The sequence below is a fragment of the Mustela nivalis genome, assembly GCF_964662115.1.
Source record: "Mustela nivalis genome assembly, chromosome: 13".
Classification (NCBI taxonomy): domain Eukaryota; kingdom Metazoa; phylum Chordata; class Mammalia; order Carnivora; family Mustelidae; genus Mustela; species Mustela nivalis.
Window position 1 is genome coordinate 22,169,900 of NC_139032.1, and position 25,981 is coordinate 22,195,880.

The window sequence follows — 25,981 nt, forward strand, 5'->3', positions numbered from 1 at the left end:
TTGGGGATTTCATCGTCAGTGCTCTCTGAGTTATGGCTGAGCGATCTAGAGAAGTCACTTACCCTTTCTGAGCTTCAGTTTTGTTCTTTCATAATAGAGACACACTAACACCTGAGCTGCTTAGATCATGGGGTGATTGTGAGGTTGCTTCCAGTAAACTTCTTGAGAAAGTAGCAAATCATTTACACTTGCTGTTAGTGTAGGAGAAGTGCTGTGGACCTCCCCTACTGATCCTCAGTGGAGGTTATTTTTTGTGAGATTTTATATATATATATATATTCCTTCAAAATTTAAAGGAACAAGACCTGAAAGGTGTGTGTGTGTGTGTGTGTGTGTGTGTGTGTGTGTGTGTATACACACAGAGATTAGACATGCAGAGTTTCCTTTCTAAGGAGCATGGTGTGTGTGAGCATTTGTGACCCACAGTACCTGTCACTTTGTTCCTCTGTTCCAGAGATTACCTGGCAATTCACAGATGTGGCAGGATACCTGTCCTGTGTCCTTGTGTAACTCTCAGCATGTACAGGGCTTTTCCCTAGAACAGCACCATGAGGTCCTTAAAGACGGAGACCAGGACTTAACAGGTGTTTGTGTCTCTTGGCTTCCAAAAGTAACTATTTATTAAATGAAAATGTGGCTGAGACTGCATGTCAGGATGAGGAAGAAGTGGTGCCTCTTGGCAGGTCTGATCTTCCAGGCAGGTGACCTGTTCCTACAGAACCGAAAGGAGACTCTGCTGGGCCAGGGTGAAAGCTGTCCTACCCTTTCACAGATGACCAAGTTCATAATGCTAGGCCAGGGGTGTCAAATAAAGGGCATCCCAGTTTAAGAAAGACATGAGAAGTTAGGAGGCAGTTCAGAGGACAGCTGCCATGAAGATAAAAGAGTTTAGAAAAGAAGATGGAGGAAGAGTGGGATTATTTAAACCTGACAAAAAGGAACATGGAAAAACTGTCACAGGTAGTTGATTTTCAAACATACGTGGGGATCATAATATAGGGTGGAGCTTCTCAAAGGCTTTTCCTGGCAAGGCGCTCCTAGGAAAGGATATACAAGGCCCACAAGGGCATCCAGGTGAGGATCTTCAAGACTACATTCTGCAGGAAGGCTGTGACACTCCTGGGTCCCACCCTGCCACCACAGGAGGGGATCAGTAGCTTACTTAGCAGCCTGTAACCTATCCCAGCCTTTGGGGAGTTTATGAACTGTATGTTTGTGCTCCTCCCCAAACTCTTATGTTGAAACCCTAATCCCAATGTGATGGTATTAGGAGATGGGGACTTTGGGAGGTGATTAGGTCATGATGGAGGGGACCTCATAAATGAGTTTTGTATCCTTAGAAAAGAGATCCCAGAAACCTCTCACCCAGTTTTTCTGCAACATCAGGTTGTAGGGAGAAGAGGAACCTCCGTGTGAACCAGGAGGTAAGTCTCAACAGACACTGAATCTGCGGTGCATTGATCTTGGAATTCCCATCCTCCAGAACTATGAAAAATACATGTGTGTCATTTAAACCACCCGGTCTATGGCATTTGTTACAGGGATGCAACTCACTGAGAAGGGACTGGTACACCTATTAGGGTATTGATGTACAGGACACAGTATTTTAGGTAGAATAAGAAGAACTGTGTCAAAATTTTATGAAAGACTGCAATGAAAGAAGAAAACACTTTATTTTTCAATATGAAATATATTGGATTATTTTGTCAAAGGGTGTGTGTGTGTGTGTGTGTGTGTGTGTGTGTTGGCTTGTCCTCAAACCTTTTATGTACTTTAACTTCACTAACTTTAGGAATATGAGTGCTACAGTTACCCCCAAGACCATTTGAAGGTTTAATTATTTACATTTATTTTATATTGATTTTAGTTTTAGGATTATTGAATAATGCATTATTGAGTTTAATTGAGTTAGCCTCTCTAATGGAAGATACTAAAGGCAGAATAAAACAAAAGCTGAAATGTGCTGTGCAACATGTACAAAACTAAGTAAGTGTGAAAGAACTTTAAGGGTTCATGTAAGGTAAACACGTTTTCTTTTAAAGGTTTTATTTATTTGGCAGAGAGCACACAATCAGGGGAGCTGCAGGCAGAGGCAGTGGGGGAAGCAGGATCCCCGTAGGGCAAGGAGCCCCATGTGGAGCTTGATCCCAAATCCTCAGATCATGACCTGAGCTGAGGGTGGTTACTTATCCGACTGAACCACCCAGGTGTCCCAGGCAAACACATTCTATATGAAAGCTGGATCTGAGGACCTATGTGATCCTGAGTGTAAATGTCAGGGTACAAGCAAAAATTCCAGATAGTCTTGCAGACTTTCAAGGCACAGATCTGGTAAGACCCAAGTCAAGATCTCAAACAGTAAACAGTAAAGGGGGAATATGAATTATAAATGGAACAAACAGAAGATTTCATACGTTTCATAAATGATGAAAAGGAGTAGGAAAATAGGATGGCAGACCTGAAGGACCTAGGAGGGGAGGAGGGGTCTTCTGAACTAGTGAGTGGGGGAGGGGCTGTGGACACATCTTGTTCAATTGTCCCCTCCCTCACCCTCAGAAACCCTTTGTGACAGTGCTTTGTGATGTAAGCCTGGGGAGGATATATATTCAGCGTGTGCACAGTATAGGCTGTCTTGTGTTTCAGACAATGTTTGAGACAAGTGTTCTCTCATTTCTGAATAGCGATACTAAACCATGTCTGAGCTTTGGCTCAACGTGCTTGGAAACTGATCCCAACTTCACCTTCCTGTGTGGGTTGGGATTGCTTCTGTTCTGTGCTACCTGGTGGGGAATCCATTTCCAACTTATAAAACCAAAACTACCCAAAAGGTAAGAAATCCTGTGTGTGTGGGGAGACTCAACATAGATTATTATGATTTACATTTCTAATACCAAATTAATCTATTTTTAAGATTGTATTTAAGAGAAAGCAAGTGAGCAGAGGTGGGGGGGCACAGGGAGAGCTAAGCAGGGAGTGCAATGTGGGGCTAGATCCCAAGACCCTGGAATCCTGACCTGAGCCCAAAGCAGACACTTAACCAACTGAGCCATCCAGGAGCCCTAATCCCAGGTTTTAACAGGAGTTTGGTAGAGTGGGAGAAACACCTAAAATGGGAAGTCTTAAGAGAACAGACACTCACTCCTCTAGGAAAAGAGGCCTGGCAGGGATAAGGATTAAGAAAGGATTAAGGTTTTTACTTGAAACTACAGTCTATCTGGGTGTGGTGGTGGTTCTTGGATAAAATCCCAAACACAGGGAATCTGTAGTCCTGGATTGGGTGATTTTGAGAGGAAGAGGTCTGTGTAAGAGAACAGGGTTTCCCAGCACTTGATCATATCGAGTCACATTCCCATGTCCAGCATCACTTGATCAAGCCTTCCTTCATGCTGGGCTGATCAGAAGAACACTGCTAAGCCTCTGAGAAGAGAGGTCGGAGCTATGACCTAGGATACAGGGTCCTACATGAGGCAGCACGGGTGTGACTGTTGGGCTTCCTTTTCTATGTCCTCATTGAACAAAGGAATTCTGATTGGGAATACCAAGTGTGGACCTCCCAGACAAAGTTGTCCCCTGAATTTTTCAAAGAAGTAAGTATTGACAACATTTTATCACCTTAAAAACTGAAAAAAGCAAGGAACACAATGTTCTATTAAAGTCCTAGAATTCTGAGGCACCTGGGTGGCTCAGTGGGTTAAGCCTCTGCCTTTAGCTCAGGTCATGATCTCAGGGTCCTGGGATGGAGCCCCTCGTAGGGCTCTCTGCTCAGCAGAGAGCCTGCTTCCCCTTCTCTCTCTGCCTGCTTCTCTGCCTACTTGTGATCTCTGTCAAATAAATAAATAAAGTTTAAAAAAAAAAAAGTCCTAGAATTCTTGGATGAAGAATGTTTCCATTTCCAAGAAAAGAGTAAGGGTCCCAACCCCCCTCATTCTTTTCATTTTTCTTCTAGCGTCAAGGCAGAGCCAAGAGGAGGAGGAAAGGTGGGACTCTGGAAGGTAAGGTTCTGCCTATTTCACCTGAGCTCTCCAAGGCTGATCCTTGCTGTCCTCTCCATGAGGGCCCAGTCCCTGATCTCTGAGGATGTGAGCCACTAGGTACATTCTCTCAGAGGAGAGGCTTATGGAAATTCAGCCAGAGTGCAAAACCCTTCTCAGATTCCCTGCTTTGACCATTACTGAGTATGAGGCAGTGATGGTCTGGACAAAGGGTGCTGCCCAATGGGTGGCCATGTGAGATTTCAAGAGTCAGAACTTCTGTCTCCTGACTTTGTGAAAGCTCTGTGACATCATGGATACTCAGAAGTCTTCCCTGACCTCTCTAATTCAGAGAGGTGGTCTGATCATCACATGGATAAATTACATGAAAGTACTTTATACATGAAGCAAGATTACTAACCAGCTTTACATCATTGGCCATTTTCCCTCATCTATTTATTATTAGGGCTTTCAGAGTCCCAACATTCCAAGGATGTCCCATATGGGGACTCCTTATCAATACCTGTGTTTCTACTTTCACTATATAACTTCTGTTTCCTCAGACAACAGATGGTACCAATGGGAAGTGGAGGAGACCCAGAAGCTGATCTCTACTTTAAGAAGGTGACCAGTTTTTACCCTTGATCCTGTTGCCTCTTAGAGCACGTTTTGTGCAATTGCAGGATTCACTGCAGTCTGTCATAGCCATGGGAGGGGGTTGCCATAGGAGCAGGTATTGGGGTGAAGGCTATTGAGTACACTGTGAAGTCATAAAGGTGGGGCATTGTGAAGGGGCATCAGGCTTCAGGTGGTGCCTCCCTTGTCAGGCCTCTTCCCCTCGTTCTGGTCCTGGCTGCAGTTTTGTACCTCCTGTCTCCTACAGCCTCCTTTGCCAGGCATCATGATACCATCCACTTTCATCAGCTGTTATGTCCAGAACACCACCTGTGAGGTATGTAATAGCACAACTGCTAAGATCAATCGGCTGCTGTTCCTACAGGCCCTGGAAGATTCTACTCCCTTGGCTTCCACAGCTCCTGTGACTTCTTCATCGTTCACTTTCTCCCCTGACTTCTCAGCAGTCCCTCCAGGAGAGCTAATACCAGCTTCGCTGCCTGAGCCTTCCCCACCACCTGGCTCCAACTTCTCAACTAACCCAGTGATCCCTGTCAGCTGATTTTTTTCCACCCTCACCACTGGGTGATTCTTTGCCATAAGAGCCCTTTCCTCCCTTGGATTCCAAATTCCCAAGGCACCATTTCCCAACCCAGCCCCCTCCCCTTCCTCCTGTCCAACCCCATCATGCCCATTCAGTGGACTGTAATATCCAAACAGTATCCAAACCCTACCCTTTCCAAAGAAGTCAGCCCCTTACCGGAGTTGTCTCGGAGGGTGAATCCCACTGAGACTTTTGCTCGTCATCATGCACCACCAACCCGGTATGTGTCACCACCGCCAGACTGCAATTTATCTGTGACTCAATCTAAACTGATATCCATCTCAAGGAAGCCTGTTCCAGAGAGCTCACCCCCAGAGAGCTTTTGTGGGTTGTCTACTTATGTCCCAACAATCACAGGCATTGACCCCTCCAGTTTATCAATTTTAGACCTCCCTCGGTGGCAAACTCATGCCAAGACTTCTTCCCTTCAGCCCTGGCTCCACATGATTTCCATCGAGTTCTGGCCCTCCATTCCTCAGAGACTTCTTCCAGGGGAGACCCTTCAGCCAACCTTGCAGAGCCTGGTAACCTCTCACTTCTCAGCCCTGATGCCCTGGCACTTCTAGAGAAACAATTTCAAAAGAGGTGTGACTTCCTCATGTGGAAGGAAACAAAGGGCTCTTTTCCAAAGCAAACATTGCTGATAAGCATGATTTGGCATCCTCCCTCCCTTTCTAGAGCAGCAAAGGCCAATCAAAGGAGCTGCATATGCACCAGCAGCACCCATATCCTACAACCTTGGAGGAGGGCCATTTACAGCAATCCCCCATCCAGCTCTTCTGGGGTCTCCAAACTCCACATAGTGAGTCCTTCCCTGCTACTGATGCTTCAGATAAAATCTCGAATGCCTCCCCAGAGCAGGAATCCCCAGTAGTTCCCCATCCGCTTCCTCCATCCTTGCCTTAGAAACTGCCTCAACTCCTGCCTCAAACCCAGCCCCTACCTATCCCTTATGTCCAGCCCCAGGCCCACCTTCAATCCCCACTCTCAATCCTGCCATCTGGTCCTCTACCTGACATCAAGATCTGTGGAGTGTGTTTTCACAGACCTCAAAATGATTCCAAGAGTCTCATGTCAACAGAAATGCAACATCTGGAATGGAACGTGTTGCAAAAGGTACAGAAACATGTGTGGGGTTTACCCACTGTTGTCCAAAGATCCTAGGAGGATTACTGTCCTTTAGTTCCTAACCCTTCTCCCAAACCCTAGGCCTCCCAGACCCATGCTGCTATCTCTATCCCTCCTGCACAGTTTCCTCTCAGAGATGAGATTCAGAAAAAACCAGAGCGTCACCTTCAAAAGAGGCTCATCCAACACTGGTGGGGCCTGCCCCGCAGGATACATGAGTCTCTCACATGGATGAGTGGTCCGAGTACTCTTCCACAGGTACCTGAGTCTCTGTGCCATTGTGGACGCTCAGGGATCTCTAATAAGAGTGAGATCAAATTGAGTATGGCTAAAAGTGTGTATGTGAAGGACCCAGAAATGCTTCAGCTAGAGGACAGTGACCTGGTGAGGTACAAAGGTGACCTGGAGAAGGATAACAATGATTTGGAGAAGGACAAAAATCTGGAGAAGGACAATGATGACCTGAAGAAGGATGGGGGACACAACCCCGAGAATGGCCCAAAAGATTATCTGTTGAGTGACCCAGTTAGCTCTTCAGATAATGAAATGGGGTCGGATTCTGAGAAAGAACTTAGGAGCCCATCAGTGAAAAACTCCATGGTGTCTGAGGAGACTATTGGTCAGAGACAACTTGAAAATGCCCTGAAGATACATTTACACAGAAAGTCTGAGGAAATCAGTGAGGGTCATTTGCCTGGGACTGTGTGTAATTCATGGAATACTATGAAGCAGACATCACTTCTTTCTGAGAAATCCCAGACTGAAATAAAACAGAGAAGTTTGCCACCATCAGAGGTTGAGAACTGAATACCTTCCAGGAGCTTCCCTTTGTTGAACCTAGTGCAGAACAGAAGCTGGAAGTCCATATTAAAAGATTTAAGAGGGTGACTTGGAGTCTTTTAATTGAAAGAGTCCACATTCCATTCTAGCCTTTCCTCCTCAACCAACATGATTTCTGGGGGAAACTGTAAACCTGGGAGCTTCAACCCCCTTGATGGAAGCTTGAAATCTCTCCATAGAGACAAAGGAACAGCAAATTCAGCCCCTATCCCGGATCATCCTCTGCCTGCCACCTTAACTTTGGGGAAGGAAGAACAGAATTCTGAGGCAATCACCCTCTAATATCAACCATCAGTTTGCAGAGGATTTTCTGAAAACTAAGGACAGCAGCCAGCCTCTTACACCTGTCAGACATGACACCATAGGCAACAGATGGCCCCCAAGGCTGTCTACAAGGCAAAGTGGGTTCAGACGTGAGCCAAAGAGTAAGAGTGCAAATTTCAGTGGTAGGAGAGGAGGGCACAACAGAACCTGTTGGGCCCACAGAGTCCAGCGAGATATTCAGGACCAAAGAATTTCATACATATCAATCACAACCTAGCATCTTGACATCCAACAAGCCAGTTATCTCCCAAATTATAAAGTGAAATAAGTCAAAACCAGCATCCCAACAAACATAACAATTCCGCAAGATCCTAAATCACTGAATCTCAAAGAACAATCGTTGAATGAGTTAAAGCTTACGATGAAGAACAGGGAGCATAGCCAGGCTCAAGCCCAATGCACTGGACTGCCCCCTGCCTCAGATTATTTGATTTATAAGGCCTCACTGACTCATGCCCAGGGTGTCTCCCTCGGGGACACAAGAGCTTCCCAGGTGCTGCATGTCCATCCAGAGGACACAGGAATTACTATGGAACAACAGCAGGAGCCCTGGGTCCCTAAGCCTGTCTTAAGGAAGTGCCAGAATAAGACCCCCCACCCCACCAGCTGCAAAGACCATGAGGCCTCGGGGCTCCAAGGCACAAGAGCTTGGAGAAGGGGATGCAAGACTGGGAACATCCTAATGGAGAACAGTTTCCCTACTAAATATGTGGCATTGAAGAGGTTCCCTACTCAGGACGTGAAATTGAAGGTAAAGCTGTGAAGCCAGCCTTCCCAGACCCTATCACAGAAGAGTTAGCTGCCTCCTGAAAGCCTTTCACAGAAGGGTCAGCTTCCTTCTGAAAGCCTTTTCAGTAAAAAAATGAAGGATATTTTGCAATGGCTTCCTCCTGGGAAAAAATGTAAAAGGCAAAACTCCCAGGAGAAGCCCAGTCCCCTATCATCTGTGGAAAGCAGGCTGCCTTTACTGGGATGCCCAAAGCTCAGAAAATCATGACAGCCGTTGGGAAGTTCCAAGAGGAGAGAATGAGGCATCGGCATGCAATAGGCAGCACCTGCCTTCAGTAGCCCATTCCCTCCCCAACCAACTTTGGGGAAACTCAGCAGAAAACACAAGTGCAGGCCCAGGTACAGCCTGCCCCAAGGTACCCTTTCAACTACAGGGTTAATGCTCATAAGGTGACGAATACCGGGTCCTGCCAGCAAGAAGCCATTTTTGCTGGCCAAGGCCTTACTGGAAGTAACAGACAGCTCAGAAACAAGGACAGACAGCCTCAGAAAGCTGTGGCATTTCAGGACCAGCTTCTGTGTCAGAGGTATCCCCTCTCCATCCCTTCAGGGAGCCTGCGCCCCACCCAAATGCTGCCTGAGGGCATCAGGCTGCCCTATGGCCTCCCGTCACTCTCAGGACTCCTGAAGGAACTGTGTGCAGAGATGTATCTCTACTATTTAGATAGAAAACTTCTCCAGAATTTCCAGTGAGAGGGTTTGGGGGGGGGGTCATTTCCTACACCAAAATAATCGCTTGTGAGGAATAAATATTTCCCTAATAGTTATGTCTGTTCTGTGTACTGTCTTGGGAGCATGGGTTTTGGGGAACTCAGTTCCTGCTGTTACTGATTGCTTCCTTTGGTTTCTAAAAGGCGACCAATCTCGTGGAGTTCTTGAGAAATATGTATCATGTGCCCCCAAAAGCCCCCAAAAGCCCATTCCCTCTCTGATGAAGTTTGAGGAGATGCACTCTCTCTCCTGTCCCATGGCTTAGACTCCCTGAAATTGTATAGTAGCTCACACCTCTCCCCTCACTGAATGTTTTCCATCTTTTACAGCAAGTCGTCTATATCTGAGGAAGATCAAAGACAGGTATAGTTTTCAGAAAATAATGATTAAGCCACTGTTGTTTCTTCACTGTTATTGTGTTACAGTAGCTTAATCATTATTTGGAAGTCAGTGATCTGAGGATTCCACAGGTGGGTAAACTCAATGTGTTTTCAGGAGGCGGGGTATTGTTTGGGTTGATTTGGGGCTGGTTGGGGTAGCATCAGAGAATACCCTAGATGATGCTGAAGAATCTTTCCTGTTAGTCACACTAAACTTGACATTGAGGTTTCCAGTGGAAGTGCTTCCCTTTCCTGGGTGGTTCTTCAGGCTGCTGGACTGAGGATGTTTTTTGCAGAACAAAAGCATCATTTAGCTGTTAGTGATAGGAATGCTGTAGCTGTTAGTGATAGGAATGTTGACAAGGCAGCTACCACCTTCCAGGATAAGACACCTTTGATGAAATGAAAAGGTGAAAGAGGGACCTTGCTGGTAGAACAAAAGTTTATGTCTAATCATCCCCTTCTCAGGACCCTGTCCCTCTCCCCTCCTTCCTCAGTCTGATCCAGGCACCACCACTTTGAGGCAGACTGGAATCTGGCACAGCCTACCAATGCCTTATACCAAAAAGGCATGGTTCTGTTCCTTGAGTATGCAAGCAATACCTGCAGGCTGTCAGGCATGGCATCCCCTTTGGGGGAAGGTGATCTTGGTGCCTGCCTTCCATCCACACTTGATGACAATATATAAGATACGGCCTTTACTATGGCTAGGATGGCGGTTTGCCACCTTCAATATTCACGGCCTTAGTAGAGCCATGGTAGCTCTTCCCCAGAAGACGTGCAACTTCTGAACCAGAGGTGAGTTCTAGACTGTGTACCAGGATACAGATGTTTGGGGGCTTATCATGGAACTCCACGGAATGCTTTTTTTTTGCGGGGGGAGGGCATGATGACACACATTCCCACACTTACAACAGGACTCTGGAGGGAAGGCAACTCCACCTCAGACTGGGACTCAAAATGGGGTGAGTGTGCTAGAGAACACCTGAGGTAGTCTTCTGGACAGTCTCAGGACTGCTCAGGGCTAAAACAGAAAACCAGGTGTCCATGACCTCTCTCACTACCACACTTATAGCTTTTTGTCCAGGTTATCATTGACCCTACACTATCTGAATGTTAGGGTCACAGAAAGAATGCAGATTTGATGCAGTGGAGGCCCTGAGGGGGACAATAGGTGGGAAGGGGCCCCGGGCACGGAACTGAAGAAGTGAGGAGGAGGTACAGGCGGCTCTAACATCTATGCAGACAGACCAGCCAATAACGCAGCCTGCTGATTCCTACATAATCTCATTTTAGGGTCCATTGTGGCCAATCCAGTGTACTTCACGCCACCCATAGAGCTTATTACTGGCAATACTTCTGCCACTGGGAATACTATAGTCTGACATTCTGTTCCTTTTCCTCATGCCCCTGTCCTTCCAGCTTATATGTCCCTGTTAATTTTTCTACTCCACATCATCCACTTTCCACTTCTTGCCTATCCAGCAAGGCCTTGTTCTTCCTTTCCTCACTGATGGGTTGTCGGGTAACCAACATGTAAAAAGCACCAGTCCAGCATAGGAAATAGAGTCCATGGTACTATAACAGTGTTATCTGGTGACATGTGGTAGCTGCAGTTGCAGTGAGCACAGCACAGCATAGAGTTGTATACCTGACACTAATGTGATATTGCATCAGCCATTCTTCAATTAAAAAAAAAAAAAAAAACAACCAACCAACAAACAAAAAAAACAGGCTCCAGTACAAGTGGACCCCATCTAATTCCCTTCAGTTCTTCCTGTCTGGAAGAATCTAATCCTCTGCCTTTTTGGAAGTGCCTTTCTGAATGTAACTGATGACCATTGGATTAAATCTCCCATGTCAAAACTGAGTCTACTCACAATTGAGTCTATTGATGCCACATGAATTTCAGCCCCAGCACTACCTGGAAATCATTCATTCATTCCACAAATCCTTATCCAAGTCGCACTAAGGTGAGCAAAATAAATGGAGTTAGGTCACTATTTCCTTAGTACATTCTCTCCTCAGTGTTCTCAGATCTAATTTGTTTTATTTTAAATTTCATTTGAGAGAGAGCAGGAGCACAATCAGGAGTACTGGCAGAGGTAGAGGGAGAAGCAGGCTTTCTGCCAAGCAAGGAGCAGGACTCAATCCCAGGACATCAGGGTCATTGCCTGAACTGAAGGCAGATTCTTAACTGACTGAGACACCCAGGGTGGCCCTCAGATCTATTTCAAATTTCCTTTATTTTCCTCAAACCTAGGCCATCTTCACTTGCCCAGCAGATGTACTGGACCACAGTTCACAGAGGGGCAAGAAAGCAGTGATTGAGCCTCTCAAAAAATAAAACAAACTCAAATCCTTCCCAAAAAATCTCCCCATTCTTCTTTTCATCTTCCTATTATATGGAAAGAGGATTCCTTCCCAATCTCAAAGGAAATATACTTTTCTGAAGTGTCTTTATTGAGAGAGAGTTAACTTCTAGTCTTGATGGACTGATCTACCCTTGCCAGGTCTCCTCCTGACCCCTACACCCTGTCCTTATGAGGCACCCAACATCTCTTTTTTTTTTTTTAATGATTTTCACTACAGAAATGTTTAAACATGTCCAAGAGCACATAGAACAATATAACTTCCCACATATCTGTCACCCAACTTGCACTGTTATCATTGGGTGGGGTCCATACACTGATTAAAGAGGAAACGCCCTTTTAAATCTTGCCATCCATCTCTGAGACATATGCTATGTGTCCACGTCAAAGCTCTCACATTTCTTTGATATTCATCACCTGTGGAACACCCTTCAATTCCATAGAATTGGTGACAAAAAGGCACTGGGCTTTAGAGGCTTTGGCAATCAGTTCTGCTCTGCCTTATAGTCAACCCTGAGGAGCCATTTGAGTGAATTCCTCAACCCCACACAAGAAGTAATCTTACAGAGCAAATTCAGGGCAGAATTTCATTGTCCTTAATCACTCAGTAACTGTAATTGCAAAAAGTCAAGAGGAAAACTGTATATGTTGTTAAAGACTTGACACTATGTGTTTTCAATATTTAGAAGAAAAATATGTCCTGTTATTTTCCAAATAAACTACTATGTTTCACCTTAAATGAAGTAGATCAAAAACTCCCCTCTTTTCAAAATGGCATTAAAAGTAAAAGATTAGATGAAAACTGCTCAATATCATTAATCATCAGGAAAATGCAAATCAAAATATTTACCAAACCTTCAAACCCACAAGGATGACTGAAATCAAAATGAATAGAAATGTTGGTGGGAATGTGAAGAAATTAGAACCCCCTCACAATGTTGGTGGGAATGAAAAATGGTACAGCTATTTTAGAAAACAGTATGGCAGTTGTTAAAAATGTTAGGCATAGGGTGAACATAGGACCCAGCAGTTCCACTTCTTGGTATATTCTCACAAGAAATGAAAACATGGGTCTACACAAAAACTTGTAAACAAATGTTCATAGCTATCTTATTTATGAGGTCAAAAGATGGAAACAATTCAAACATCTGTCAACTGAGAAATGGGTAAATAAAATATAACATATCCCTATGATATAATATTTTTTGGAATCAAAAAGCCAAAACAGGGATAACCTTGAATACACGTTAAATGAAAGAAGCCAGTCACTAATGACCACATATGATTCCATTCACATGAAGTGTCCAGAATAGGGAAATCTAGAAACAGAAAGTAGATTCATCTTAGAGTTGGAGGAAGGAGGGGGGAGGAGAATGATAGCAAAAGGTTGCAGATTTGTTTCTCTTAAGTCATGACAATGTTTTAAAATTGACTGTGGTGATGCTTATACTGAAAATCAAGGAATTATACATGTTAAATGGGTAAATTTTATGGTATGTGCACTGTATTTCAATAAAGCTGTTAAAACAAGTGAAGGATTTAAAAATTAATGCTTAAGGATGAAAAGAAGGGGAGCATAAAGGACAAAAGTTGTCAACACAGTTTTGGAAGATGGAAATCTGGTGGAGGAGTGCAAACTGACTCGCAGAGCAAAGGAAGTGCTGGCAAATCAATTCACACTGCAAAACCCATGAGACATGCAACCTGGTGGCACTAGAGAAAAAAGAATTAGGGGTTCCATGTTGGTAACCATGTTGAACTATTGTTCTTTGTTGTTTGTTTTATATAGCATGTAACTTCTAAAATCTTTTTTTCTTTTTTTTCGAGGGGGGTGGTCTTTGCCAGTTTTGTAAAACTCTGTTGAAATATTAGCATGTTTCAAATGTGCAAAGAGGATCCCAGGTTTCTTGTATTGGACAGAATCTGAGACAACTGTTTTTTTTTTTTTTTTAAAGATTTTATTTATTTATTTGACAGAAAGAAATCACAAGTAGATGGAGAGGCAGGCAGAGAGAGAGAAAGAGGGAAGCGGGCTCCCTGCTCAGCACTGAGCCACCCAGGCGCCCGAGACAACTGTTTTAAAGTTAGCATTGCACACATCTGGGGTCAGGGAATGGTGGAGACAATAGTTTCTGAAATCAAAGCCAGAAATCTCAAAGGTTGGGTTAAATTCATTTTTAAAATGTATTTAAAAATAAAGTTGTGGTGGGGCACCTGGGTGGCTCAGTGGGTTAAAGCTGTTGCCTTCGGCGCAGGTCATGATCCTGGGGTCCTGGGATCGAGCCCAGCATTGGGCTCTCTGTTCAGTGGGGAGCCTTCTTCCTTCCCTCTCTTTGCCTGCCTCTCTGCCTACTTGTGATCTCTGTCAAATAAATAAATAAAATCTTTAAAGTTGTGGAAAAGTTGCATAGATGGTAAAGCCATAGATGGTAAAGCCATATACCTTTATCCAGATGTACGTATTAAGATTTCGACCTGTTTACAATCTCTTTTTCTCCTTCACCTTCTCTACATATAAAACACATATATGCATATGAAAATTATGCATACATTCTTGAATATTTGAGAATATATTTCATGCATCACATACTTTCTCCCTGAATATTTCATAGAGTATTTCTTATTAAAAAGAATATTCTCTGACAGCACAGTAATCTCCTATGGCAAATTTCACATTGATCTTAAACTTTTTTTTTTTCATTTTTTAAATTTTATTTATTTGTAAGAGAGAGAGTGAGAGAGAGCACAAACAGGGGGAGCAGCAGGGTGAGGGAGAAGCAAACTCCCGGCTAAGCAGGGAATCTTGCAGAACTGAGTCCCAGGACCCTAAGATCATGACCTGAGCTAAAGGCTCAGGCGTTTATTTTTGTTTTTTTTAACTTTTAACTAATCTCCCACTCAAATTCCATTTTTATCAACTTATCAAGTAATGTCCGGTGTGTGTGTGTGTGTGTGTGTGTGTGTGTGTGTAAACCTCCTTATAGGAGTTAGTCTAGGATGACATACTACAGCAAATGACATACTACATCCAGTTGCTGTGTATCTTTAGTTTTCCTTTAATTGGGATCAGTTTCTCAGCCTCTTTTAAAACAAGGCCTGGTTTGAAAAATCAATTCGATGTGCCATATTTATAACCCCTTTTCACCTGAAAATTTTTTTGGGTGGAGCTAATCTTGCTCAGACTTTAAAGTATGCTTTTATAGTTGTGAGACCTAGGGGTCTTAGGGACAGTTAAGACCACACTTTCTGTTTAAAAACAATTCCAGAAATTCAAAGATATGTGGAGGGATTTTTCTTAACGTACATTCGTCCTGCAGTCAAGGGAGGGTATGTGAAGTGGGGCGGGCTAGAAGTGTGCTTTCCTTTGGGAGAGACAATGGTGAAGCTGTGGACACAGGTTAAGAGAGGAAAAGAAGGCTGTCATTACTGGCAAACCCTCACAGGAAGGTTTGGGTGTCTAGGGCTAACGACTGGGTGGGAAAGGATTGGGTGTCTAGGGCCAAGACTGATTCATCAGCGAGGGAATGTAGGCAAGTCAAGTAAGAAATGATACATGGCTTAATTTCAATAGTTTATAATCTAAATATGAAGTCATACTGGTTCCAACTATTAAATGACTAGGTAGCGTGGGGAGAGAAATAAATACATATAACCATCAACAAAAATGACATTAGTATTTAACAATGGTAGAGATGACAATAAGGTATTTTGGTGAAAAGGTAGAAACTATGTGGGAAAAACAGTTTTCATGGAAGAAATAAACATAGGTGTCATTCAAAAAACCAAAAGGTATTGCTAGGTATAGTTACAGTTGTGCTCGAGCTCACTTCCTAGATCAAGGTGAGTTTGGTCTGCTGTGATGCAGCACCCTTGCTCTGTAAAATAAAGGAACCTTTAAAAATGTTAGGGGGAGAAAGGCGACTTGACAGAGAGGGAAAAAGGAGCAGGAGGGACAGACACAATACGCGTGGAAGAGAACCTGTAGGGCGTGAATAGCCTAAGAGGGATTTGGGGAAATGAAAGAATTACTCAAAGTTTTTAAGTTGTTTGCCTCAGTTCCATGGGTGTGTCCTGCCCTTGTCTCCCTCTTTGTCATGCTTTCTGTTGCTTGGTACAGGCTGTTCTGCTTTCTCATGCTTTTTAGTGAACTTTTGGATACTTTTGAGGATCTATGGGAGTGGGGCTGCAGCTGAGTCTATTTCTGACTTCATACAGGGAAAAATGCATGAGGGAGAGCTGCAGCTGAAGGCAGAGTAGATCTTGAGGGTGTAAATCCCGGGGTAGAGCAAACCTTCAGAGATGAATTGAGGTTCAAAGTGAGATCATCAAGTAGAGAGAAGGGTCTCAGGTAATATCAGGGTAACAGGGGACTGAGAACATTTCACTAAGGTAAATATATGATATGTGACTAGGTAGAGCAGGAAGGTAGGTTGGAGGCATCTAACAGGCCAGGAAGGATGGACACATCTGCTGGGCTGGATAGTGGGGGAAGGGTTGCATGTGAGTCTCTCTCTCCTGTGCTGTCCCCTCCCCAGCACTCAGGAACCTTTGGTGTCTATACTAAAGCCCTGTGATGTGGGCATGAAATTCTTGTCTAGCACATGGATTCTCCATGTCCAGCTGCCTGAGGCAGGAGTGCACTTGCAATGATGTGAATCATCTTTGTCTGAGAAGCCTTATTGCACCATGGCTGAACTCCAATTACACTTGCTCAGTCTTCCCATCCTTGCCTTCCTGGGTCGGGTGGGGCTCCTCCTTCTGGTGCTGTGCTACCAAAAGAGGAAACCATGTTTACCAGTATTTTGGAAACAGAGATGTCAATCAGGTAAGTAAAGCCCCTCAGAGATAGTAAATCTTTCTTTTCAAATAGATGAATTTGAAAACAACTTCCAAATGATGCTTTTGCTGAATCTTACAAATTTTAAGTAGTTTTTTTTTTCTATTTTATTTTATTTTATGAGTCTCTATACTCAGTGTAGAACCCAAGACAGGCTTGAACTCATGACCCTGAGATCAAGACCTGACCTGAGACCAAGAGCCAGATGCTTAACTGATTGAGCCACCCAAGTGCCCCTTCAGTAGTATTTTAATTTTCATTTGGTTTAAAATATTTTTTTTTCTTTTTAGTCTCCTTTCTTGGCCTGTGTATTAGTTGTGTGTCATTTAATCTAATCTAAACATGTTGGGATTTCCAGCTATCTTTCTGTAGTTGATTTCTAGTTTAAGTCTACTATGGTCTGAAAACATACTGTGTGTGATTTCTTTTTTTTTTTTTTTTAATTTTTTAAAAAAATTTATATTAACATATAATGTATTATTAGTTCTAGAGGTACAGGTCTGTGAATTGCCATGTGTGTGATTTCTATTTTATATTTGTTAAGGTGTGTTTTGTGGTTCTAAATATGGTCCCTCTTAGCGAATGTTCCATGTGAGCTTGAGAAGTATGTGTATTCTGTGGTTGGATGAGGTATTCTATAAATGTCAATTACAGCAAGGTGATTGATGATGTTGTTTGGGTCAACTTTATCTTTACTGGTTTTCTGCCTGCTGAATCTGCCCATTTCTGAGAGAGTGCTGCTGAGATCTCCAACAATATCAGTGGATTCATCCATTTTTTTCTTTTTTTTTTTTTGCAATTATACTAGTTTCTGCTTCACATATTTTGACACTATGTTTTTACATGTGTACCTGTTAGCGAGTGTTCTATCTTCTAGGATAATTGACCTCTTTGTTGGTTATATAATGCGTTTCTTTACCCCTGATAATTTTCCTGTTGTGAAGTCTGTCCAAAATAATAGAGTTACCCCTATTTTCTTTTCATTAGTGTTAGCATGGTATATTTTTTTCTGTTTCTTTGTTTTTAATCTGTCTGTATCTTTATATTTAAAGTGAATATTTTATAGACAACATAAAATTAGTTCTTTTTTTTAATGTGCTCTGACAGTCTCCTCTTTTAATTGGTGAATTTAGACCAGTTCCACTTAGTGATATTATTTTTTTTTAAGGTTTTATTTATTTATTTGACACAGAGAGAGAGAGAGACAGCACAAGTAGGCAGAGCAGCAGACAGATGGAGAGGGAAAAGCAAGCTCTCCACTGACCAGGGAGTCCCATGCAGGGTTCAGTCCTAGGACCCCGGGAACATGACCTGAGCCGAAAGCAGCCACTTAACCTACTGAGCCACCCAGGTGTCCCAGGTGTATTTTAGGTATAGTAGGATTAATATCTTTATCTTGTCTGTACTGTTTGCTATTCATTATACCTCTCCTTCCCCTCTTTTTCTGCTTTTAAACAAGTATTATATATAATTGTATTTTCTCGCTTTTGTTAGTCTTTCAATTATTCTGTTTTAAAGTCTTTTAGTGGTTGTCCCAGTGTTTGTAATATATATTTACAAATACTCTTAAGTCCACTTACATAAAATGTTATAACACTTCATAGTGTAGGAGTGTCCAATTCCTCCTGTCCCTTGTAGCATTGATGCCATTCATTTTACTTATCCATATACTAAAATCACCCAACACATTATTATTATTAGGACAACTGAGAATAAGATAAATTAAAGTTTTATTTGATCATCATTTATTCCTTCATTTCCTTTATGTAGATCTGAGTTATTTTCCTTCTCCTCAAAGAACTTCTTTTAACATTTATGCACAGTAGGTCTGTTGCTGATGAATTCCCTATTTTATTTGTGTACGTTTTTATTTCTTTTTTACTTTTGCAGGATAATATCACTAGATATAAAATTTTGGATTGATGGTTGTTTCTTTCAACACTAAACATTTCACTCCAATTTCTTCGTTTCATGGTTTATGATAATATGTCATAGTTTATATGTTTTTTCCTCTAGAGGTAGGGTTTATATTTCCCCCTGGATTCTTTCAAAATTTTATCTTTCATTTTCCTACAGTTTGAATATGATTTGTCCAGGTATAGACTTTTTTAGTATTTCTCTGCTTGGTGTACTCTGAACTTCCAAAATGTATCACTAACTTATTAATCTTGGGAAATCCTTGGCCATTATTACTTCAAACATTTTTTCTGTTCTGTCTTCTTCTGGTATTCCAATTACATATCTATTATACAGTTTGAAACACAGTTCTTGGATATTCTAGATTTATCTAGATTGGATATTCTAGATTAGCACTAATAAAATTCTTTTTTCTCTTTATATTTCAATTTGGAAAGTTTCTACTGTCATATATGCAAACTCATATATTCTTTCCTTACTGTATGGAACCTACAGATAAGTCAATCAAAGGCACTGTTCATTTGTCATAATGCTTTTGTTTTCTAACATTTCCTTTTGATTCTTTCAGGGAATTTTGCTCTGTTGGCTGTTCTTGTATGTTTTGTATGTTGTATACCTTTTCCATTAGAGCCCTTTACATAATAATTGTGGTTATTTTAGATTCCACATACGAGAATTCTGAAATTTGTCATATCTGAATATGTACCTGATGCTTGGTTTGTCTTATCAGTTTGCTTTTTCTTGCCTTTAGCATGGCTTTCAAAGTTTCTTTGAAAGCTAAACATGATGTCTTAAGTAATCAGAACTGAAATAAACAGATCTTTAATGTGAAATATTACGTTAATCAGGTCAGGTGTTGAGGTGGGTTCAATATTTATGGTAGCTATGCATATCAGAGCCTGCAGTTTCCTCTAATGTCCTTGTTTTTGTCTCCCCTAGTGTCTTTAGGTTTCCCTAACTTTCCCTAAATAGAAACTATACCTTGCAGCTCTGTTTAGCTATGAGCCTGTTCCTACACCAGAGCCATCAATACTGTAGCAAGGTGTCAGGGGAGGAAATATGATTAATCATTCATCTTTTAATGGGCTTATGTCCCTGGACTATGATGTTCACTAGTGTTTAAAGGTTTTTGTTTTGTTTTGTTCCACTCTGTCAATGAGAAAGGAAGCCTAGAGGGGGCTGCTGTGTTTGGGTAATTTACCTTCTCCCATGGGGCACAACACTCTGGTAGGCTTTTCCCATTGAGTAGGTTTATGTTATGGAAAACACTCTGGGAATACTTCACAATGTTTTCAGAATGGGTTACCTTTCTCTTTTCTCTCCAACACTACATTCCCCTGACAGAAACTTGAGCATTTTTTTTTTTTTTTGTAACTCTATTGTAAGAACTAGGTTGGGTTACTGGTAATGTAACCCATAAATAAATGGGGGTTCCCCCATTAGATTATGATCCCAGGAGTTTCTCACTCTCATGATAGCCCATATGCATCCTCAAGCAATTTGTCAAAGTGTCAGTTTAAGTGTTCCTACCAGGAGAGCTGTGTTGAGCCTCCAGTGCCTTCTGTTTCAGGTAAGTGAATCTTAGGTATGATTTTCTGCACTGACACTCTCAGAAGATTTGAGGTAGTGCTTTACCACTATGGTTCCAAGAAATGTCATTGGGTTTTAGTCTGTTCAGCATTTTTGCTTCTTTCACAGACTGAAGTGATGACTCCCAGGCTTTTTATTTTATTTTATTTATTTATTTTTTAAAAGATTTTATTTATTTGACAGAGATCACAAGTAGGCAGAGAAGAAGGCAGAGAAAGAGGAGGAAGCAGGCTTCCCACTGAGCAGAGAGCCCGATGTGGGGCTCAATCCCAGGACCCTGGGATCATGACGGGTGCCAAAGGCAGAGGTTTTTAACCCACTGAGCCACCCAGGTGCCCCTCCCAGGCTTTTTAAATATTAGATCTGGAACCAGAAGTTGCCCTTCAGAGAATGACTATTTTCCTCTTCCTCTTCCCACATTTCTAAATGAGTTTGGTAGGGTCAGAGAAACACCTAAAATGGGAAGTCTAAAGAAAGAATAGACATTAATTCCTCTAGGAAAAGAGATCTGATAGGGCGAAGGATTAAGGAAGCACTAAGGTTTCTACTTGAAACTCATAGTCTATTTGGGTATGGTGGTGGGTCTTGAGTAAGAGCCCAAACATAATGATTCTTCAGTTCTAAATTGGGTTATTTGGAGAGTATGAGGTCTGTGTAAATAAACAAATTTTCCCAGGTCTTGATCATGAGTCACATTATGATGTCAAGCATCACTCAATCAAGCCTGCCTTTATGTTGGGCTGATCAGGAGAACAGTGCTGAGCCTCTGAGAAGAGACTGGGGTCTGAGCTATAGCCTAGGATACAGGGTCTACCTAAGGGAGCACAGATGTGACTCTCAGGCTTCAGTTTCTATGTCCTGATTGAACAAAGAACTTCTGAGTGAGAATATCAAGTGTGGACCTCCCAAATAAAATCCTCCTTTGTTTTTCAAAGTAAATATGGAAAATATTTTATCACCCTAAAAATTGAGAAAAGCAAGGAACACAAAATTCTGTAAATTAAAATAAAGTCCTGGTATTCTTGGATCAAGAATATCTCCATTTCTGAGAGAAGAGTGAGAGATGAGTCCCCACCCCTCATTCTTTTCTTTTCATTCTAGCGTCAGGGCAGAGCCAAGAGGAGGGAAGGTGGGACTCTGAAAGGTAAGGTTCTGCCTATTCCACCTGAGCTCTCCAAGGCTGGCCCTTCCTGTCCTTTCCATGAGGGCCTAGTCCATGATCTCTGAGGATGCCAGCTGCTAGACACATTCCCTCTCAGAAAACAGAGGCCTCAGAGGAGAGGCTCATGAAAATGCAGTCAGAGTGCAAAACCCTTCTCAGATTCCCTGCTCTGACCATGACTGAGCATGAAGCAGTAATGGATCTGGGCAATGGGTGCTATCCAATACGTGGCCATGTGAGACGTTAAGAGTCAGAACTTCTGAAGTTCTGAGACTTTGTGAAAGACCTGTGACATCATGGATACTCAGCTTCCTCTTTGAGGTAACCGTTGACTTATGTTTCACATAGGGCAGTTTTCAGTAACACATGGGATAGATAATATATACAAAAGCCCATTGTGAATGATCAAATAATGCAAGTCTTATTATTATCATTTAGCATGTGACCTTGTATCCTAATTCTTGGAGCTTTCCTAGTCGAATCTACCAAGGATATCTTTAAAGGACACTATATTCAGTCTTTTATAAGATTTCTCGCTTCTATCTTCATCATTCTCCTGGTTTCCCAGGGTGGAAAACTTGCCAGGGAGAAGTAAAGGAGGCAAGAAAGGTGCTTTCTCTTGTGTAAAGGTGAGTAAACATTACCTTCTTTCCTGTACCCCTCTTTTAAGCAGAGTTTATGTATTTCTAGGGCCTCAGGGAAGCCTGGGATTGACATGGGATGGAAAATTCTCAGAATTTGAGTCTTAGGGATATTGGTAAGTGGGGGCTACCTTTGCCAGACCTGCCAGGGTCACATATGTTTCCTCAGGTCCTGGCTGCAGCTTTGTAACTCCTGTCTTTCACAGCCCCCTAGGCCAACGTCATGATATCATCCATTTTCATCAACTATTATGTCCAGACCCATTCTGTGGGTTGTGTAACAACACAACTGCTGTTCCAGAGGCCCTGGAAGATTCTACTCCCTCTTGGTTCCTACAGCTTCTGGGACTGAGTCATCATTCACTTCGTCTCCTCACTTCTCTGCAGTTGCTCCAGACCTAATACCAGGCTCTTTGCCTGAGTCTTCCCCCAATCGCTTCCATCTTCTCACCTAACCCAATGACCCCTTTAGCTGACTTTTTCTTACCCTCACCACTAGGTACTCCCTCCCACTAGAGCCAAAAGCCTAGGATTCTTAATTCCCAGAGAACCATTCTATACTTCTACCCCGTGCCTTTCCTCCTTTCCTACCATATAATGCTCAGACAACCAGAGGCCACTTTACCTCTGAATACCATCTCCACACTTGACCCCACCATTTCACAAGATAACAATCTCTTACCACATCTGTCTTAGACAAGGAATCCCACTGATTCCTTTGCTTGTCATCATGTGTACCACCAAGTCTGTTTCACCACTGCCAGACTGCCTTTTAACTGTGACTCAATCTAAATCAATTTCCATCTCACTGAAACCTGTTCCTGAGAAGTCATATCTAGATAGCCCCGGTGGGTTGTCTATATGTCCCACCAATTAAAGGTAGTGACTGTTCAAACCCATCGAGTTCAGAATTCTCCTATTGGCAGGTCCATGCCAAGAACATGTTCCTCCCCACATTATCACTCCAATTTTCAGCAAGAGCAAGTCTACCTCCATCAACCCAGACACCTATCTCAGGAGAGACTCTGTTACTAAACACAAGGAGGCCAGTGGAATTTCTTTTCCTGCCTTAACATCCAGGCCCTCTTGGAGAGACAAATGGAGAAGAGAATGGCCTTCCAGATTTTAGAGAAGAAAGTAAAAGAGGAGGTGCCATTTTCCGAACAAATGTGGTCAGAATACTAATGGACATCTTTAGGGAATTTGTTGCATCCTCTTGATGTACAGGTCACCACAGCCTCCAAAATTGGTTGGAACCCTGAAGGCAAACCAGAGCAGCTCTCTATCAACAGATCCTCTATGTCAAGGCTTTGGCAGAAAACTTGCATCAGAAATATAGCCAGCTCTTCTGGGGTCTTCCTTCTTTGCACAGTGAGTCCTTAGTAGCCACTCTCCTGTTTTCTAGTAGTATTTCCCTACCAGAGTCTCACTTTGTCTTATTCAATGGAATTCACAATATTTCTACCACCAAAATGCAAGCACCTCCACCACTTCCTCATTCCCAACCATTTCCTCTTCCCATTGTATATCCCCAATCTTTGCCTCAAACCCTGTCCCCGCCCCACCCCTACCTTTCACTAATGTGAACACTCACACCCATTTTCAATCCTGCCTCCCAATCATACCACCTTCTTCATCCCAGATTAGGGACTGTGAAGTGTCTTTCCATAGATCCAAGAATGAATCAGATTCTCCTGTCTTGACTGAAAATCAACACCTGGGAAGGCACATGTTGCAGAAGCAACAGGAAAGTTTGTGGGCTTTAGTTCCTGTGTTCCAGAACCTAAAGAAACCATTTGCCCTCAAGCTCCCAACCTTCCATTGGTTAGCCAGTCATCCCATGCCTATGTACCAGTCTCCATCCTTCCTGGCCATTTTCATATTATCTGTGAACCCCAGAACACTGGAGTTACATAACCCAAGGATGGTAATCCCACGCTGGTGCCTCCATGACTCTAGAAATCTAGACTCCCTAGCAGTGATGGAGCCTCAGCATACATTATCAGAACTCTCTCAGCAAAAAGACAGACATGTTCGCTTATAATTCTCTGAGATCCAGGGCCATAGTAACAGGGATCTAGCAAAGACTGAATTGAGTCTCCCCAGAAGTTTCCATGAGAGGGTCCAAACAACGTTTCAGCTAAGAAAGGATATGAGGAGGAATCTTGGGTATATCCTGGAGAAGAGTCCAGAAGACAGCCCACAGAGGATCTCAGAATGCCACCTAGTGAAGGGTCTGAGGGCTGCCTTGGAAACAACAAGGAACTGTGTGTGTCATTCAAGGAATTACTCAGGGAATGAATTATTAAATGTCTCAAGGAAGGACACAGACCAGAATGAAGTGAAAAGTATTCTTAGTTTACATATGAGCAAGAAGTTTTGGCAGATCACTGCCGGTAGGATTCCTATAGGTGTGTTTTATTCTTGACTAGCTGATGACAATACATTGCCTTTCTCTGGGAGTTCCCAGACTGCTCCAGAAAACACAGATTCTAAAAAGACATGGTGGGTAGGGTTTACGGCCAGAGCATCACTCTAGAGCATTCTTTTCTTGATCCCAGTACATGGCAGGTGTTAGAGGCTCATATTATTAGATTTCACATGAGTGAGAGGTGGGGTGTACCCCTCAGGGTTCTTGAATCCATAAAATTCTATATGTTGAGAGAAGCCAAAACTTGGCCTTTCCCCCAATTTGACTTTTCCTCCTCAGCCATGCATATTTCTGGGGTGGATTCCAAAGCTGAGTTTTTAAAACCCCTTGAGGGAAGTTCTAAACCTTTTTTGGGAAACAGGGTGAGAACAACAAAGTCAGTCCCCACTGCAGATCATCCTCTCCCCGCTATGTCATCTGTGGGCAATGAAGGAAAGTGGGGCCTGAAGGCATCACACTCTGACACTGACCATAAGACTGCAGAGTGTACCCCGATAGCTGAGTGGGGCAGCCAGACTTTTCAGCTCCTTCCACAGAGCATCAGAGCTCAAGTGAGAACCAGTGAGACTGGACAATACAACACATGTGGCCCAGAGGTACCCACAAGTCAAGCTGGGGCTGGACATGAGCCAAAGCATGAGAATGTGAGTTCCAGTAACATAGTAGAAATGCAACAGGGCAAAGTGATGGTGGAGAAGAACTTACAACATTTTGCTATGTCCAACCTGTCCAGGGATATATTCGACACCAAGGATCTCTGTACCCTTCAATCCCAATCTTGTGACACCTTGACAAGCAGTGAGTTGGGAAGCTCCAAGATGATGTCAACATGAGTTAAGTAGAAACTGCCCTCACCACCGAACACCCCTCACCAAAAATACTGGTTTCCCTAGATTCTAAAGTATCAGATCTGAAAAGACAGATCCTGAGTGAGTTAAAGTTTAAACTAGAGAGTGAGGAGCATAACCAGGCTCAAGGATGTCCCACTGACATGCCCCTTCCTTCAAATAGTTTGACTTCCAAGGCTTCACTGACAGTCCCAGAGTGTGTGCAGTGGGGACATGGAAGCATCCCAGGTGCTGCACGTCCAAATGAAGGACAGCAGAATTAGCACGGAGGAGAAGGAGGAATATTGGGCCTCAAAACTGGCCTTCTGTAAGGGCCAGCCTACAAATTTCTCACAAAGTAAAAGTGCAAAGAAAATAGTCCTCAGGAACCCAAAGTAAGAAAATGCAGAAGTGAGGACTCAGGAGAAGGGACATCTGTAGGCAGAGAGGAGAGCCTCCATACTGAGGACAGAAAATTAGAGCATGCTTCCTCAACTATGTCACAAAATGAACAGTTTCCTCTTGAAAGTTACTTCAGAAAAAAGATGAGGCAATTTTCTCAGTGAATCAATTCCAAGAAAAAAATCTCAGGGCATCAAGAAAGTCCCCAGCATAAAGCCAAGTTCATGTCCACCTTAGCGCAGCACCAAGACCCAGTTGAAAGTGTGGCTACTTTTGGGCGTGATCTGCCTCCTGAAGCTCACAAGCTCACTACCACTGGGAAGGTCCTAGAAGAGAAGCTTCTATGTATGTATGCATGCTGCGGAATGCATGTATGTATCTGAGGCCTCAGAGTTAAGCCAGCAGCAGGAGGAACTACAGGCCCAGGAAGGGCCTGAGAA

General features: G+C 42.9%; 2 pseudogenes across 2 annotated transcripts; both read left to right on the top strand.

The window, feature by feature from the left end:
• The first annotated feature begins 3,033 nt into the window (after nt 1-3,033).
• Nucleotides 3,034-7,211, top strand: LOC309847027 (spermatogenesis-associated protein 31D4 pseudogene; annotated as a pseudogene). The gene is made up of 4 exons (XR_014316555.1): nt 3,034-3,587; nt 3,947-3,992; nt 4,535-4,595; nt 4,855-7,211. The product of XR_014316555.1 is annotated as a spermatogenesis-associated protein 31D4 pseudogene (transcript).
• Nucleotides 7,212-7,843: 632 nt separating this feature from the next.
• Nucleotides 7,844-25,629, top strand: LOC309847263 (spermatogenesis-associated protein 31D4-like; annotated as a pseudogene). Its single transcript has 3 exons — nt 7,844-8,233; nt 8,662-8,798; nt 22,088-25,629. The product of its transcript is annotated as a spermatogenesis-associated protein 31D4-like (transcript).
• The last annotated feature ends 352 nt before the right edge of the window (nt 25,630-25,981 follow it).